Raw genomic sequence first — 15,786 nt, 5'->3', positions numbered from 1 at the left:
TCCACCACTCCCTTAAGCCGCAAGCCAGCCCTGAATATCGGTGTACGCTCAAAATGCTGCCTTGGGAACGGGGTTCCCGGGAAGCCTCAAAAATCAAAAAATCATCCTGCCTGACAAAACCCAGGTCCCAGGTCGGTCTGTGCCCAAACATTGGCGATGAACATCGCCTCGCAGACTGGCTGGGACCTAGGAAAAAAAACCCCAGCAGGGGGGGGGGAAAAAAAAAAAAAACCCGGTTGGGGTTTTTTTATTCTAAAGCTAAAATGGTGGAAAAAATCCTGAAAGAGAAACAAACACAAGGTTAGAATACTACATTACACACACCCATCCCCTGCATTGCCACACCTCCACCATACCCCAAAGCCGCAAGCCAACCCTGAATATTGGCGTACACTCAAAACGCTCCCTTGGGAACGTGGTTCCCGTGGAGCCTCAAAAAAAAACTCCAAAAAGAAACAAATTGCCAAGCCTGACAAAACACGCATGCCGCTCATGCCCGAGCACACCCCTCACAGCATTACAAGACAGTATCAATGACAGAATATCAAAAGCAAAACAAAGTAAGGTACAAAGCTATACAATTCCTAACTGATGCACAGCAATACAACACTATGACATTCACATACAGAGCAATACAATTGCAAATATAGAAGTATACCAGACAGAACATTACATGGCAATACAAGTGACACGACATAAAAAGTGCTACAAACAAAGGCGCAACAATATACAATTCCTGACACACGGAACGCGACGCCGTGACGTTCAGATAAGGACCGATACGACTACAACTATACAAGTGTATGATACAGAGTGGTACAAGGCAATACAAATGACAACATAAACGGCAGCTGGACTTTTCCTATTCTAGTTGTAAAGTACAATAACTACGCCTAAGAAGCAACCTGCAACACTAAACAAACATATATGATGCTACACGATGCAGTCCAGAAGTCATTGGGCAGGAACTCCCCGTGGCTCTCAGAAGTTTCCATCGATGATCGCTCAGCCGATCTCTCCCCGGTCGCCGGAAGTTCCGGGAAAACCGATGCCGTCTTTCACCCCAGGAACCTGAGTCTCCTTTGGGTGGCTGTAAGACAAAAGGGAAGGGACTCTGAAGTGTGCCTTCTGTGACCTTGGATTTACCCCCAAACTGAGCCTATACATTTTATAAGCCCAAAGACCCCTGACAAATGCCCATACCATAGACACTGTTTGCTACTCTACCTAGCTGTGACTCTATACACCCAAGCAGGGCATCGCAAGACAATCCTGCTCACAGACTGTACAGCCATAGGCTCAACTGTCTAAGGGAACTGACATGTTGATGTGAGACTGAGTAATATTCTATCTACCCACTGATCCACGTAGCAGGGCAGAGCAGTTCCAGGCTGACCCCAAGTGAGACACCCCATACCTGTGATGACACACACCATGTGACACAATTAAGAGACGAAGGACACAAACATGGAAGAGACAAAGGACGTGACACAGACCGGAACTGCTCTGCCCTGCACACGGGAATCCAATGATACAAAGTAAGCCCTTCCTTTGAGGTCTCTAAATAACCTGCTACAGGACACCCATTGCACCATACTAATTGCAAAAATCCCTCCGGGCAATGCACATACTTGCCCCTCTCTGGGTCTTTGCCCTGCACTTATCTTTCCGAGACCCGGGGCTGTGAATCCATCTTCAATGCACGGGAGGGGCACCTGGGCTGGCTCAGAGGTTCCTGTTGTCATGAGAGTACTCGAAGTCAACTGTGAAAAAGAAAACCATACACAATATCTGAGTAGTATGGCACGGGGCTGGAACCCCAGTGATCCCCCTACTCACCATCACCAAGGCCCTGACCGGAGTCTAACACTGTGGCTGTCACCTTCCGGGATACCTGAGTGAGTGAGACACAAAATTCGAAGGCATCTCTAAAGCTGCAGTGAATCCCCGCTCCTCCTGCTGCCTCCCCAACTCACCTAGAAAGCTCCTCTCTCTTCAGCTGCTCCCAAGATCGCCCCTGCAAATGGAATGGGTAAATGTTCAAACACTGAGCTCTCAAACATTAGGGATGGCTCACAAGGAAAGCCAAAAACCTCTAAACCCCATCAGACTGCACGCCGAAGCGTTGCTACACACTGTGAAGTGGACAGATGGCCGCTGCAAGACAACCCAGACATGGAGGCTTGTGCTGATGTACTGCCTCATACTGGCTATCTCGGGCTCCTTTAGCTTGACCTCTGATTGGATGGACCTTCGGCACCTTCAGCAGACGGGCAAAGGGTTGTGCATCGCCTAGAAAAAAAATTAAATAGTTACAACATATATGCAGAGATTGACCACATAGATGACATCCTAAAACTAACTCCAAATTCGGTTGGGGAGTAAAATTCTCACCTCGCTCGTCTCCCTGCTGAGCCGCTACACCTCGAGACCGATTGGGTCCCATCTGGAATATAAAGAACAAAAAGGCACAAGATAAAGGACTCCTATGGCTCAAACTGACATCCTTCATCCAACACCTAATACAACCTTCTTCCCAGGCTGCTTCACCTTTTTTCAGTCTGGGGTACACTGTGTCCACTTATCTGAAAAAAAACAACAAAAAACAAAGGGTTAGTCAGGTCACCCACATGGTCTCTGAGACCTTAACCACTTCAAAGAACTCATTTCCACTAAGCGAGTGAGAACTCTGACCACAGCATACAAGAATACAAATGACAACCCAGCTTCAAGGCCCTGCTGTCCAAGTACCATCAGCTCCACAACACTCAGCTATAATGATTGCACATGAGTTGTGGACACCTGCTCCATCCGGCAGGACCGTACAGCCATCGGTTCGACTGTCTGAGGGAACTGACATGTTGATGTGAGACTGAGTAATATTCTATCTACCCACTGATCCACGTAGCAGGGCAGAGCAGTTCCAGGCTGACCCCAAGTGAGACACCCCATACCTGTGATGACACACACCATGTGACACAATTAAGAGACGAAGGACACAAACATGGAGGAGACAAAGGACGTGACAGAGACCGGAACTGCTCTGCCCTGCACACGGGAATCCAATGATACAAAGTAAGCCCTTCCTTTGAGGTCTCTAAATAACCTGCTACAGGACACCCATTGCACCATACTAATTGCAAAAATCCCTCCAGGCGATGCACATACTTGCCCCGACTCCCAACCCCTCTCTGGGTCTTTGCCCTGCACTTATCTTTCCGAGAGCCGGGGATGTGAATCCATCTTTGATGCAGAGGAGGGGCACCTGGGTTGGCTCAGAGGTTCCTGTCATCCTGAGAGTACTCGGAGTCAACTGCAAGAAAGAAAACCATACACCATATCTGAGTAGTGTGGCACATGGCCCCAGCCCCAACGATCCCTCTACTCACTGGCACTGAGGCAGGTCCTCATGTCACTGGCTCTGACCAGACTTGGACAATGTGCTGTCATCTTCTGGGATACCTGAGCGAGAGAGAGAAACAATTAGAGGGCATTTCTAAAGCTGCAGTGGATCCCTGCTCCTCCTGCCTCCCTCCCCGACTCACCTCCAATGCTCATCTGCTCCCAAAGGTTACCCGGATGGCACCTGCAATCAGAAAAGCTCAGTGCTTCATTGCTGATCCTTTCAATACTCAGAGATTACCTACAAGGACAGCTCCAGGGGACCAAACCGTGTCCATCTCCTCATTGTGAGTTGGCTTCGGCCCTGTCAGGCTGCCTACATCTCCTGCAAAAAAACCCCAGAGGCAAATGTGAGTACTGAGATACTGCCCAAGAGTTTGCTGTCCACATGGCAGTTTCTGTCTGACACCCCTTGACCGTGACCTCTTACAGGCAGGGTCCCCATCACGTTGGACTGTACGTCAGAAGTCGGTGCACTGCCTGGAAAACAAAAAAACAAGTATGTACACAGATTCACCACAAGCACACCGCCTGCAAAAAAGCATCTAATTTTGTCCTGCAGTCCCTGCTCACCTTCCTCACCAGGCTCACCTTCCCTCCAGTGCCTATCGTCTGCTGGGCCGGTGGCTCTGCATCTTGAAAAAAAAAACAAAAAAACCAAAACTAAACCACCAAACCATCCAAATGATCAAGTAAACCTAGGACCAAAACTCATGTCTTGGCTCTGACCTCACATGAGAACCCACCTTCTGACTGTGCTCCTCCAGCCTCTTCTGTTTATCTCTGCTTTACATCCAGTCCCTCTGACGCTGCATAGAAATGAGTTACCAAAGTCAGCCATATAGATGGAGGGACCTTAACTGCTGTGCAATTCTAATTTCTCCTTAGACAAGCCATCTGGGGTCCAAAGACAGCCTGCACAAACAAACACTGCCCTAACTTTAAGGTCCTGCCCTCAGTGGCTAAGCCTATCCACAGGTTAACTGGAAAGTCTCTTTTCTACTCCACCTACCCCCAAGTCTGCACTGCAGGGCAGAGCAGTTCCAGGCCCAACACAAACTCCAAGGACACATTTCCCAACAAGTGCTCTGGTGCAATGAGGAGAGAGAACTCTGAGAAAGGACACCGTGATTGTGAATTTTAAGACACAAAACACAGACTGGACAAAGGACACGACACAGACCTGAACGGCTCTGCCCTGCACATTCTACTCCAGTGATGAAAAGTAAACTGCTCCTCCTATGTGTGCCAAGGGCCTGTTAGGGCAGACCCTTTCCCCTGTGCTCATTTGAAAATCCCTCCCTCCTAACCATAAAACTGGACCCAGCTCTCATCCCCTCTCCAGGTGCTAGTCCTCCACTTATCTTTCCCACAGCTGGGGATGTGAATCCATCTTCCATGTAAAGGAAGGACACCTGGCTGGCTCAGAGGGTCCTGTGATCCCTGACTCGGTCGGCTACGAGAAAGAAAACTGGAATTGAGACAAGAGTTCAGCAGCACGTGGGAGATAACCCCACAATTGGCTACTCACCATCCCCTGAGCTCAGAGGTTCTCAGGCCACTGGCTCCGACCCCAGTTGGAGGCTGCTGCCGTCACCGTGTGCCGTACCTAGGGGAGTGAGAAAAAAAGTTATGTGGTGTGTTTGAAAGTAAGGGAGACCCCAGCACCTCCTCACTACCTCCCCGACTCAACCTCAATGCTCCTCCTTTGCCAAACACAGGCTGGATGGCACCTGCAACTGGAAAAGGTCCAGCCTTAATTGATGACCCTCATAGAACTAGGAGATTACTCACAAGGACAGCTGAAGACCATCAAACCTAACTGGCAGGTGGCTGTGGCCCTCTGAGGCTGCACACATTCTCTGCAAAGTAAAAAAGCCAAAGGCAAATGTACACACTGAGATACTGCCTGAAAGGATGGCTTTCCTGGGGTAGCTCCTACCTACCTCTCCTCCACAGTGACCTCTTACCGGCAGGGGCCCTGAAGCACTGGACTGTCTGTTAGAAGGTGGCAGAACCCCTGGAAAACACAACAAACAAAGCATGTGCACAGATTCACCACAACACCTGTAAAAGACCATTTACTTCTGTCCAAAACCTCCACCAAACCTGCTCAGGGTCCCTCCCAGCTTCTGCCTGTCCTTGCATTTAAAGGCATGGGCACATTCTATCTTCCAACAGCAAACCCCAGCTCCTCACGGGCAGTAGAAGCCCTGCTCTTACCTGGACAGACTGCCGGGCTCGGCACAGCTGTGGCTCATGGAGCAGCTTCCCAAGGCCGTTCTCTCTCCCAGCAGGAAGCACAACTCGCCTCCACACCAGGGGAAACCACGAGTGAGGCTGCAAATGGACACAGAACGAGCAAAAAGCATTAACGCAGCACAAAAAAACCAAGTTAAAGCAGTCTTTGCCTCATAACCCTGCACGGGGAAAGGGTTTGGAATTTCAAAGCAAAACCTGAGACACCCAGAGAGCACAGGCCCCACAGCCATGCCACGGCTCTCCCTGGGGTTACCCGGCAGGTAACGGGCTTACCCGGCCCCCGCTGCCCAGCACAACGCGCACCTAAACGCCCCCCAGTTCCCCCGGTCCATAAACCCAGCGGATAAGGCGCTCTCACCTCCGCAGCCCGGGCAGCAGCTGGGCCGCACCCTCAGCCCTCACACACAAGCGGCCACACCTGCCCCGCCGACCCTTCTATACCGCGGGCCAGCAGCGCTGCCCAATCAGCACTCGAGCGCCTCCGCCCAATCCCAGCCCGCCTGGCCCTGCGGCCCCCCCCCGCCCGCTCAGCCCGACCCCGCCCCTCCGCGCGGCCCCGCCCCCCATTCCCTCAGCGCGCCTCCCGCCGCAGCCCCGGCAGGCGCTGCTGGGGCCGGGGAAGGGCGGGTGGGAGCTCCGCGGTCACGGCCCGTCTGGGAGCTCTCCCGGGACAAGGGGACCGAGGCGGGCAGCGGGGACGGCGGGGTTCTTGGGGGCGGGCAGGGCGGGGCCGGGCGGCGGGGCCGGCGCGAGCCGGGGGGCGGGCCTGGGCGAGTCTAGGGGCGGGGCCGGCACGATCCCGCGGCGCTTCGCTCTGGGCTCTGGGGCTGTTCCGGGCTGGCTTTGGGGGACTGCGCACACGCTGCCCTGGTCACAGCCCCGCCCCAGCTCGCTGCACTCCCCGCACCCCTCGCTCAGCTCCGCGGGGATTTGTGCCTCCTCTGAAGGTGGCAAATGTCTGCAAAGCCATTCGGGAAGCCAGAGAGCTGCAGCCCCCGGGCCCCGCCGCGGCTTCCCCGCCCTCACCCGGCACCTCCCGCACGTCCCGCCCCGCAGCGCCGCTCCCGCTGCCGCCCTCGAACACAAGGAACGAACCCCCGTGCCCCCAGCACAGGCCGGTCCCTCCCCGGCAGCCTTGGCAGCGCCGGGAGCGGCCGTAGCCCCCAAGGACGGGCGGGGCGCGCCGGGAGGGGCCGCGCGGGGCGGGGGCGGGTCCCGCGGCTGCGACCCCGCGGGGAAGGGACCCCCGGGCCGGCCCCGTCCGGCCCCGCCGCTGGCCTGCTCGGCCACCGCCCCTCGCCCACAGTTTTAACGTTAGAGAGCCAAGTTTAATCCAGAGCGCTGCAAGCTCCCAAGTGCAGGGGATTTCCATAGACTTGTTATTTTTCTCTTTTTAACGACCACATGGCTAAAGTCAGGGAAATACAATCAGCATTTCCTAAACACCATCACTTCTCCATCCACCTGCGATCAGGGGCCGATGGGCAGCAGCCTGCCCTGGACGGGCTGCAGGGATGGTGTGAAGGCCACTGTTCCCCAGGTTTGAAGGACTCTGGCCATGATCCCCGGCCCGTGGACAGAAAGCCCAGAGCCAACGGGAACTCCAGCCAGCTGCAGGCAGATGTTACTCTGTCCCAGTTTGCCAGGGGTGGGCACGAAGGTGCCCTTCCCCGTTCGGAAGTGGAAGTCGTCCCCTGTGCAGAGCCCGCTCTGATCCTCGGCCTCGTGGGAGCCAATTCCCTTGTCCCAGCCCACTTCCTGCAGAGAAGAAAGGGAAAGATTGCACATAAGGGAGACATTCTTCCCTGGGAGGGTGGGGAGGTGGCCTGGCACAGAGAAGTTGTGGCTGCCCCATCCCTGCAAGTGGCCAAGGCCAGGCTGGATGTCTATTAGAAGGTGTCCCTGCCTGTGGCAGGGGGTGGAAGCAGATGATCCCTGAGATCCTTTCCAACCCAAACCACTCCAGGATCCCAGGATGATTCCATGCTCTCTCTCTGCATTTATTTGGCATCATTTCCTCTCAAAAACAACATCTGCGATTTAGTTGATTGCTAAAGCCATCATTTTAAAATCATCTCAGGAATCCAAAGGGACTGGAAAACACACAGAAATCATTCCTGCACCCACCAAATCATTAGGAATTGGAAACCGATTCCCTTATCTCTCTCCTTGTTCTTCTTGGCTGGAAAACCTGATGATCCCCACTGGCTATTTTTAGGCCGCTTTTCTTCCACAGCTCCTTTCCTCCCGGCTGAAACCTCCTGGCATCTTCAGGGCTTATCTGGAGGGAAGCCCCTCTGAAGTATTTCCTCTCGTGGCAATTCTGTGGGATGAAGAAGTAAAAAAAGCACGTCAAGAGCTCCTTCTACCCCCTTCCCTCGCAAACACCCTCCCAGTTTGTCCTTGGCAGCTCCATCCCCCCGGCACCCGCACCCAACGCTTCGGCTCCGCTGGGAAAGGGACAGCAAGTGCAGAAGCAAGTTCAGTGCTGGGCAGGGGTTCCCTGGGGAACGGCACTTCAGTGCTTTAGTCCGTGGCCTTTCCTGCTGCCCTCCCTCCTGGAGGCAGAGGATGACCCATCCCTTGTTTCTCCCACGCTCGCAGACCCAGGTCCTGCTCCTTTGGCCCCACTTTTCTTGGCAGACCCGGCATCATTTCCCAGGGTCCCCAGGAAACTTCTGCACTCGACCCATTGCTAAGTGCAGAGCACAGGGCAAGGGAAGGACAAATTTCTCGGCACCCAACCCCTGGAATTTTCCTTCTCCGCAGCACGCTCCCGTTCCCGCTGTCTCTGGAGGTGCCCGCACGAGTCCTCCTTCTCCCAGCACCTAAGAGAATGTCCTTTTCACCCAGGTCCTGCTTACCGTCGTCCAACAAAACACGCTGACAACATTTTTCACGATGCCAGTGGAGAGATATTAGAGCACACTGCACAGGGAAGCTGAGCCTGCCCCATCCCTGCAAGTGTTCCAGGCCAGGCTGGATGGGACTGGCAGCAACCGGGGACAGTGGAAGGTGTCCCTGCCCACGGAAGACAGGCTGGCCTTTGAAGGTCCCCTTCAAACCAAATCGCTCTGGGATTCCCCTCCAAAATCACTCCCAAAGAGACACAGCAATCAAAGCAGAGGGACTGCACTCCCAGCTTTTCTTACCTGCAGGCACACACAGCACAGCACGTTGGACATAAAAGCCACAGGGTTAGTCCTGCCAGAGGCGTCCGGCACACCCACGGCGACCGAAGGAAAAGAGGGAGCCTGGGAACACGGAGTAAAAGACACTTTAATTAGGACTACACTGAGCCATAGCCAGGTCATTCCCACAGACAGCTTCACTGTCCAGTCGTCCAAAAAGCACTCACCGAGGCCTCAGGTAGGATGGTTCCTGACGCTGACCAGGTGAATACCTCCCTGGAAGCCAGCTCTGCTCCTGCCAGGCACTGGGGCTCACCCAGAGGGGCTTTGCCAAGCATCCAAGGGAAATTAAAATTACAGCCTAGGCAAAGGCGTTTCCCGCAGGACCGCTCCTGGCCAAGGCCACCGGTCCGTGCAAGTCAGACCACTGACCACCCAGGACTGGGGATTTTCAGGGGCACGCTTCCAGCTTTTATTCTCCAGAAACTCCAGTTCTTTCTGGCACCGCTTGCCAGAAAGTCTTCCCCTGTTGGAAGAGGTCACTTTAGTCTTTCGAGGGGCCAGATTGCCAAAGCCCGGCCAGTCCGTTCCCACGAGGAAAGGTAGCTTTGTCTTGTACAAGATACTGGGGGAGGCGGGGAGACACAAAAGTTTAATTTAAAAGAACTGCCTAGAATAGAAAGCAATTCAAACATAAGGCAGACAAGACTCGTGCAAAATTGAATTACATTGGACTTCAAAGGAGAATTATTTCCCTCTGCACCTCAGGGAACCCCAATTTTCACCCAGGTCCCGCTTACCATCGCCCAACAAAACGTGCTGACAAAATTTTTCACGATGCCAGTGGAGAGATATTAGAGCACACTGCACAGGGAAGCTGAGCCTGCCCCATCCCTGCAAGTGTTCCAGGCCAGGCTGGACGGGACTCGCAGCAACCGGGGACAGTGGAAGGCGTCCCTGCCCACGGAAGACAGGCTGGCCTTTGAAGGTCCCCTTCAAACCAAATCGCTCTGGGATTCCCCTCCAAAATCACTCCCAAAGAGACACAGCAATCAAAGCAGAGGGACTGCACTCCCAGCTTTTCTTACCTGCAGGCACACACAGCACAGCACGTTGGACATAAAAGCCACAGGGTTAGTCCTGCCAGAGGCGTCCGGCACACCCACGGCGACCGAAGGGAAAGAGGGAGCCTGGGAACACGGAGTAAAAGACACCTTAATTAGGACTACACTGAGCCATAGCCAGATCATTCCCACAGACAGCTTCACCGTCCAGTCACACAAAAAGCACTGACCTCCCAGGGCCTCAGTTAGGATGGCTCCTGACGCTGACACCTCCGTTTGCCCCGGGGGGTCAAGAATAACATGCCTGGGAAGAAGTCACCCCCAACAACAAAAAGGGAAAATTAGTGAAGCACGGGGTCCTCTTCTGACTAGACTGCCACCAGCATTCCATAGCAAATGCCACGACTATTCTGTTACAGACGAGAAAACCCTGTTCTCCCAAACAAACAGCGAGGAGATTTATGGGCACGCCTGAAAATTTCCTGTGAGGAACTTTTTGTAACTAAGGAGCAGGTGCTATCTTGAGTTGAAGGCATCAATTTGACAGACACTTAGGACAGCAAACTCTTCAGCAGAGCAATTAACTGCTGCCTATTTGAACAGCAGGGGAGAGAAAATGACAGTCGAAGGGAAGACAAGAAAAGCAGAACTGGAATCAGCAGACTTTTCTTCCATCTCTCCCGAGAAAGTCTAGTTTGTCTGTTCTAATAATTCTATGCCCTTTTCTACATGAAACTTACACCAAGGCTGAAAAAAACAACTAGAAAACACGGAGAGAAGCTTTTTAGAATTTCACGTGATTTTCCCAAACCGATGCCAGAAAAGCAGAACTCGGTAGAATGTACTCACCTCGAGGCCTTTGGTCTTTTTTTCCATAAGCTTCGTCACCTGATTGAAAAAGCAGAGTAGACTCGGTATTTAGGCTCACAACAGGAAAACCTCCCCTTCGTTTCCTAAAAGAAACTACATTAATCTGCACAGCTGCAGGTGCGTCTCCAGATGTTAAAGCCTTTCAGCTTTTCGGAGGGTGAGAATGCCCTGCTAAGGAAGGCTGCAAAATGCTCGGAGCCTGCACAGGTCAAAGAGCCCCTTGATTTTGTCTGTGTTCCAGTCCCTGGCTAAAGAAACGGCAGAACAAGCGCAGTTGTTCCTTGCCTTTTCCCTAAGAGGTTTGGCCAGGTGCTGGGCCAGCCCGGGCACTCCGGGGGAAGGCCGGCAGTGCCCAAGCAGCGCCGCTTTGCCAGGGGCGTCGCTTGCAAGAGCGCCGCCGAGCGCCGGGCCCTGCCTCACAGTCGCCGCCTGGCGGACACGGCCGGGAGCGGCACTGCAGCCGCGCGCGGCGCTGCAGCCGCGCGCCCCCCCCCCCTTGGCGGGACCCGCGGCGCCTTTCGCGCGTACGGGCCTTTCTTCCCTAAAACCTGCCCTTGCCTAGAAAAAGCTGAGCAATTCACAGAGTTGCTGTTTCCAGCCCAGCTTCCCAAAGGATTTCTCTCTCCCGGCAGCACAGACAGGGTCCCCGAGGCAGCGGAGACCCTCCCCGCGGGGGGGTGTGGTGCGTGTGCAATGCCAGGGCACATCCGAACCCTCCCCTGCGGCGGCACGCAGGTGCAAGTTTCTCCGCAGAGGCGAGCAACTTGCCTGTCGCTTCCCCGGCCTGCAGTCCCCGATGGCCGCAGGAGAGGCAGAAGCGCCCCCCCCCCCCGACCCCCCCCTCCGACGCGCCCAGCTTACCCCGGGGCCGATCTCCGTCGGATCTGCCGCCGTGGGTCGCTTCCGGGGGGGGGGGAAGGCGGCGGCGCAGCCGCGATAGCATCTCCAGGGCACGGCGAGAGCGGGAGCGGGGGCGGGAGCGGGAGTGGGAGCGGGAGCGGGAGCGGAGCGGGACGAGCGGGGGCGCGGCGCGGCGCTGCGTGGGCGCGTGGGGTCCTGAGACGGGGGCTGCCCGCGCCAGTGCCTGCCGCCGCCCACGAACCTGCCGCCCGCGCCCGGCGCCGCCGAGCGCCCCGCCCTGTCCCCGCAGCGGGAAGCGGCGCGGCGAGACGGCGCTGCGGGCGCGGGGCGGGGGTCCGGGTCGCGGCGGAGGTCAGGCAACAGGATAAACGACTCTCTGAGGCGAGGGGGGCCTCTCGCCGCCATCTTTAGTGTGGCTCGGCTTAGTTCCTGTCCTGGCGGCGCCATCTTGAGTGTGGCGTCGGGGCGAACTTCCGGGCAGGGTCCGCCATCTTTAGTGTGGTCGTTCCGGTCCTGGCGGCGCCATCTTTACTGTGGGCTTGGCGGACTTCCGGGCCGGGGCCGCCATCTTTAGTGTGGTCGTTCCGGTCCTGGCGGCGCCATCTTTACTGTGGGCTTGGCGGACTTCCGAGCCGGGGCCTTGGAGGACTTATGGTCGCTCTCTACTTCCGGTGACCCAGTTTACCCAAATTAGCGTCCCTCCTCGCTAATTTCTGCGCTTTCGCCCCAAAAAATCTTCATGTTATTCCCCCCACACACACCCCGGGAGAGACGGGAGACAGCGAGTCCCGCTCTGCCGCCGGAACCGGCCTTTAACTCGAGCAGGGAGCGCTGCACCGGCACGAGAGCCACTGCGCATGCGTCGCCGGTCCCTCTCCTGCCTGCCCTTACTTACCACGTGATCGCCGGCGTCTTGCCGACGACTGCGCATGCGTCGGCGTCGCCACCTTGGCTTCCCCCCCACCCCGCCGCCCGACCGCCCGGCTTCGCTTTCTTACTGCGGCTCCCCCTCCACTTTTCCGGCTCCCTGGGGTTCCCCCACCCACATTTTGGGGTCCCCGTCTCACATTTTAGGGGTGATGACCCCGCAATTTACGGTTGGGGGGGGGAGGAGAGGAAACGGGGTGCCCAAGGAGGGGTTTCCTTTTTTTTTTTTTTCCTCTTTTATTTCATTTTCATTTTATTTCCTTTTTAGTTTTTTTGCCTTTTTTTTTCTTTTCTTTTTTATATTTCCTTTTTTATTTCGTTTATTTTTTATTCTCTTTATTTTTCATTTTCTCTCCCAGTGCTCCCCAGTAACACCCAGTGCTCCCCAACAACCCTCAGTAATACCCAGTGCTCCCCAGTGCACCCCAGTAACACCCAGTGCTCCTCAACAACCCCCAGTAACACCCAGTGCTCTCAGTAAACACCCAGTGCTCCCCAACAACCCCCAGTAACATCCAGTGCTCCCCAAAAATTGACCCAAAACCGACCCAAATCACCCCAAAAGCTGACCCAAAACTGACCCCAAAACCTGACCCAAATCATCCCAAAAGCTGACCCAAAACTGACCCAAATCACCCCAAACAATGACCCCAAACTGACCCCAAAAACTGACCCAAATCATCCTAAAAACTGACCCAAAACTCTGCATTTATTTGGCATCATTTCCTCTCAAAAACAACATCTGCGATTTAGTTGATTGTTAAAGCCATCATTTTAAAATCATCCCAGGAATCAAAAGGGACTGGAAAACACACAGAAATCATTCCTGCACCCACCAAATCATTAGGAATTGGAACCCGATTCCCTCATCTCTCTCCTTGTTCTTCTTGGCTGGAAAACCTGATGATCCCCACTGGCTATTTTTAGGCTGCTTTTCTTCCACAGCTCCTTTCCTCCCGGCTGAAACCTCCTGGCATCTTCAGGGCTTATCTGGAGGGAAGCCCCTCTGAAGTATTTCCTCTCGTGGCAATTCTGTGGGATGAAGAAGTAAAAAAAGCACGTCAGGAGCTCCTTCTACCCCCTTCCTTCACAAACACCCTCCCAGTTTGTCCTTGGCAGCTCCATGCCCCCAGCACCCGCACCCGACGCTTCGGCTCCGCTGGGAAAGGGACAGCAAGTGCAGAAGCAAGTTCAGTGCTGGGCAGGGGCTCCCTGGGGAACGGCACTTCAGTGCTTTAGTCTGTGGCCTTTCCTGCTGCCCTCCCTCCTGGAGGCAGAGGATGACCCGTCCCTTGTTTCTCCCACGCTCGCAGACCCAGGTCCTGCTCCTTTGGCCCCACTTTTCTTAGCAGACCCGGCATCATTTCCCAGGGTCCCCAGGAAACTTCTGCACTCGACCCATTGCTAAGTGCAGAGCACAGGGCAAGGGAAGGACAAATTTCTCGGCACCCACCCCCTGGAATTTTCCTCCTCTGCAGCACGCTCCCGTTCCCGCTGTCTCTGGAGGTGCCCGCACGAGTCCTCCTTCTCCCAGCACCTAAGAGAATGTCCTTTTCACCCAGGTCCTGCTTACCGTCGTCCAACAAAACATGCTGACAACATTTTTCATGATGCCAGTGGAGAGATATTAGAGCACACTGCACAGGGAAGCTGAGCCTGCCCCATCCCTGCAAGTGTTCCAGGCTAGGCTGGATGGGACTCGCAGCAACCGGGGACAGTGGAAGGTGTCCCTGCCCATGGAAGACAGGCTGGCCTTTGAAGGTCCCCTTCAAACCAAATCGCTCTGGGATTCCCCTCCAAAATCACTCCCAAAGAGACACAGCAATCAAAGCAGAGGGACTGCACTCCCAGCTTTTCTTACCTGCAGGCACACACAGCACAGCACGTTGGACATAAAAGCCACAGGGTCAGTCCTGCCAGAGGCGTCCGGCACACCCACGGCGACCGAAGGGAAAGAGGGAGCCTGGGAACACGGAGTAAAAGACACCTTAGTTAGGACTACACTGAGCCATAGCCAGGTCATTCCCCCAGACAGCTTCACCGTCCAGTCACACAAAAAGCACTCACCTACCAGGGCCTCAGTTAGGATGGCTCCTGACGCTGACACCTCCGTTTGCCCCAGGGGGTCAAGAATAACATCCCTGGTAAGAAGTTGCCCCGAACGACAAAAAGGGAAAATTAGTGAAGCACGGGGTCCTCTTCTGACTAGACTGCCACCAGCATTCCATAGCAAATGACATGACTATTCTGTTACAGATGAGAAAACCTTCTCCCATTCCAAACCGTGGTATAATCTCGTTCAACAAGACTTTAACTGCTCCTCTTGATTCATTTGTTCTACATGGGAAAGCTTCAGGCCATCCAGAAAATGTGTCAGTCAAAACTAAGAGATAACAGAACCCCCCCCTTTTCTTGGGAGCTCAGAGAAATCAGTTTGCCAAATTTTGCCCTTTGCTTATTGCCCCTCGGTGTATTTTTGTTCCAATATTTAGGTTAATTTTCAGACAAAGTTCACATTGGGATGTGACTTGCTTTATTGTGGTAAATAAATTCGGTCCTGCCACTCTGGTCCTTAAATGCTGATAGAGTGAGCCCAAACCCCAGTGAGTTTTATCATGTTCTGCTTTTACAAATTGCTGCACTAATTTTTCTGGTAATATTAACTGACCTGTTTTTAGTTGACCCCACCCATTGTCTAACAGCTTACCTCCATTTTCATGTATCCATTTATTCTGTTGTTTCGATAATTAGTTTTATTTTTTAAGGTGGTTTATGGTGTTATGCACATCTGAGGCGAAGTGTGGTGCTGACCGGGGGGGGGGTACTGAGATTTTAATTGCATGTGAACTCACTTGAATATGTAATCATGTCTGAGTGCAGTTGGTGCGCCACTCTCGGCAGTATGTGCACAGCAAGAGCTTTCTGCGCGGGCACCTTTGGTCTGGGAGGAATCTTCATCCACATTCAATTCTGGCAATCGGAGAGCCAATTTCAGCACAGCACTCTTGCGAGCGAAATAGTGCCATTGCCGTTTCTTCCTATTCCCTTTTTCTCCCTATTCCCTTATTCCCACACCCTTCCCTTTTTCCCCGTTCCCTCGGTCCCCATCTCTGTGCCTTTCTAATTTCCTTTTCCCCCCCAGTTCTCTTTTCCCCCCACTTTCCAGAGCCCCTCCAGGCCCCGCCCGTTCTCCTGACCCTTCTTCTTTCCCCGCCCCACTTCCTTTACCTTCGCGGTGCACTCTGGGACTCGCAGTCCTCTCTTCCCTC

The 15,786-nt window shown here is 54.3% G+C and overlaps 2 long non-coding RNA genes across 19 annotated transcripts; both read right to left on the bottom strand.

The window, feature by feature from the left end:
- Positions 1-217: 217 nt before the first annotated feature.
- LOC127462419 (uncharacterized) lies at positions 218-6,077 on the bottom strand. Of its 12 annotated transcripts, none has more exons than XR_007900459.1 (17): positions 6,023-6,077; positions 5,626-5,742; positions 5,349-5,422; positions 5,197-5,264; positions 4,934-5,011; positions 4,149-4,858; positions 3,976-4,037; positions 3,826-3,882; positions 3,672-3,727; positions 3,546-3,586; positions 3,390-3,462; positions 2,395-3,313; positions 2,137-2,292; positions 1,977-2,017; positions 1,840-1,894; positions 1,632-1,763; positions 218-1,090 (listed from the first exon to the last, which is right to left on the bottom strand). It is a non-coding gene; the product is annotated as an uncharacterized LOC127462419 (long non-coding RNA). The 12 variants fall into 12 exon arrangements; XR_007900460.1 differs by having other exon boundaries at positions 2,395-2,446; positions 2,551-2,585; positions 3,169-3,462; positions 3,546-3,727; positions 3,833-3,882; XR_007900457.1 differs by having other exon boundaries at positions 3,833-3,882.
- Positions 6,078-6,981: 904 nt separating this feature from the next.
- Positions 6,982-15,617, bottom strand: LOC127462417 (uncharacterized). Of its 7 annotated transcripts, none has more exons than XR_007900443.1 (8): positions 11,591-11,709; positions 10,709-10,812; positions 10,090-10,163; positions 9,884-9,985; positions 9,023-9,420; positions 8,817-8,918; positions 7,792-7,987; positions 6,982-7,422 (listed from the first exon to the last, which is right to left on the bottom strand). It is a non-coding gene; the product is annotated as an uncharacterized LOC127462417 (long non-coding RNA). The 7 variants fall into 7 exon arrangements; XR_007900444.1 differs by having other exon boundaries at positions 6,983-7,422; positions 10,709-10,747; positions 11,591-11,697; XR_007900445.1 differs by lacking the exon at positions 11,591-11,709 and adding an exon at positions 11,494-11,508 and having other exon boundaries at positions 6,983-7,422; positions 10,709-10,747.
- Between the last annotated feature and the right edge of the window lie 169 nt (positions 15,618-15,786).

This window comes from Manacus candei, unplaced genomic scaffold (genome assembly GCF_025592945.1).
Source record: "Manacus candei isolate 608988 ecotype Guabito, Panama unplaced genomic scaffold, ASM2559294v1 h1tg000128l, whole genome shotgun sequence".
NCBI classification, from domain to species: domain Eukaryota; kingdom Metazoa; phylum Chordata; class Aves; order Passeriformes; family Pipridae; genus Manacus; species Manacus candei.
Note: the sequence above shows the minus strand (reverse complement) of the source record. Positions and strands in the feature narration are given on the sequence as shown.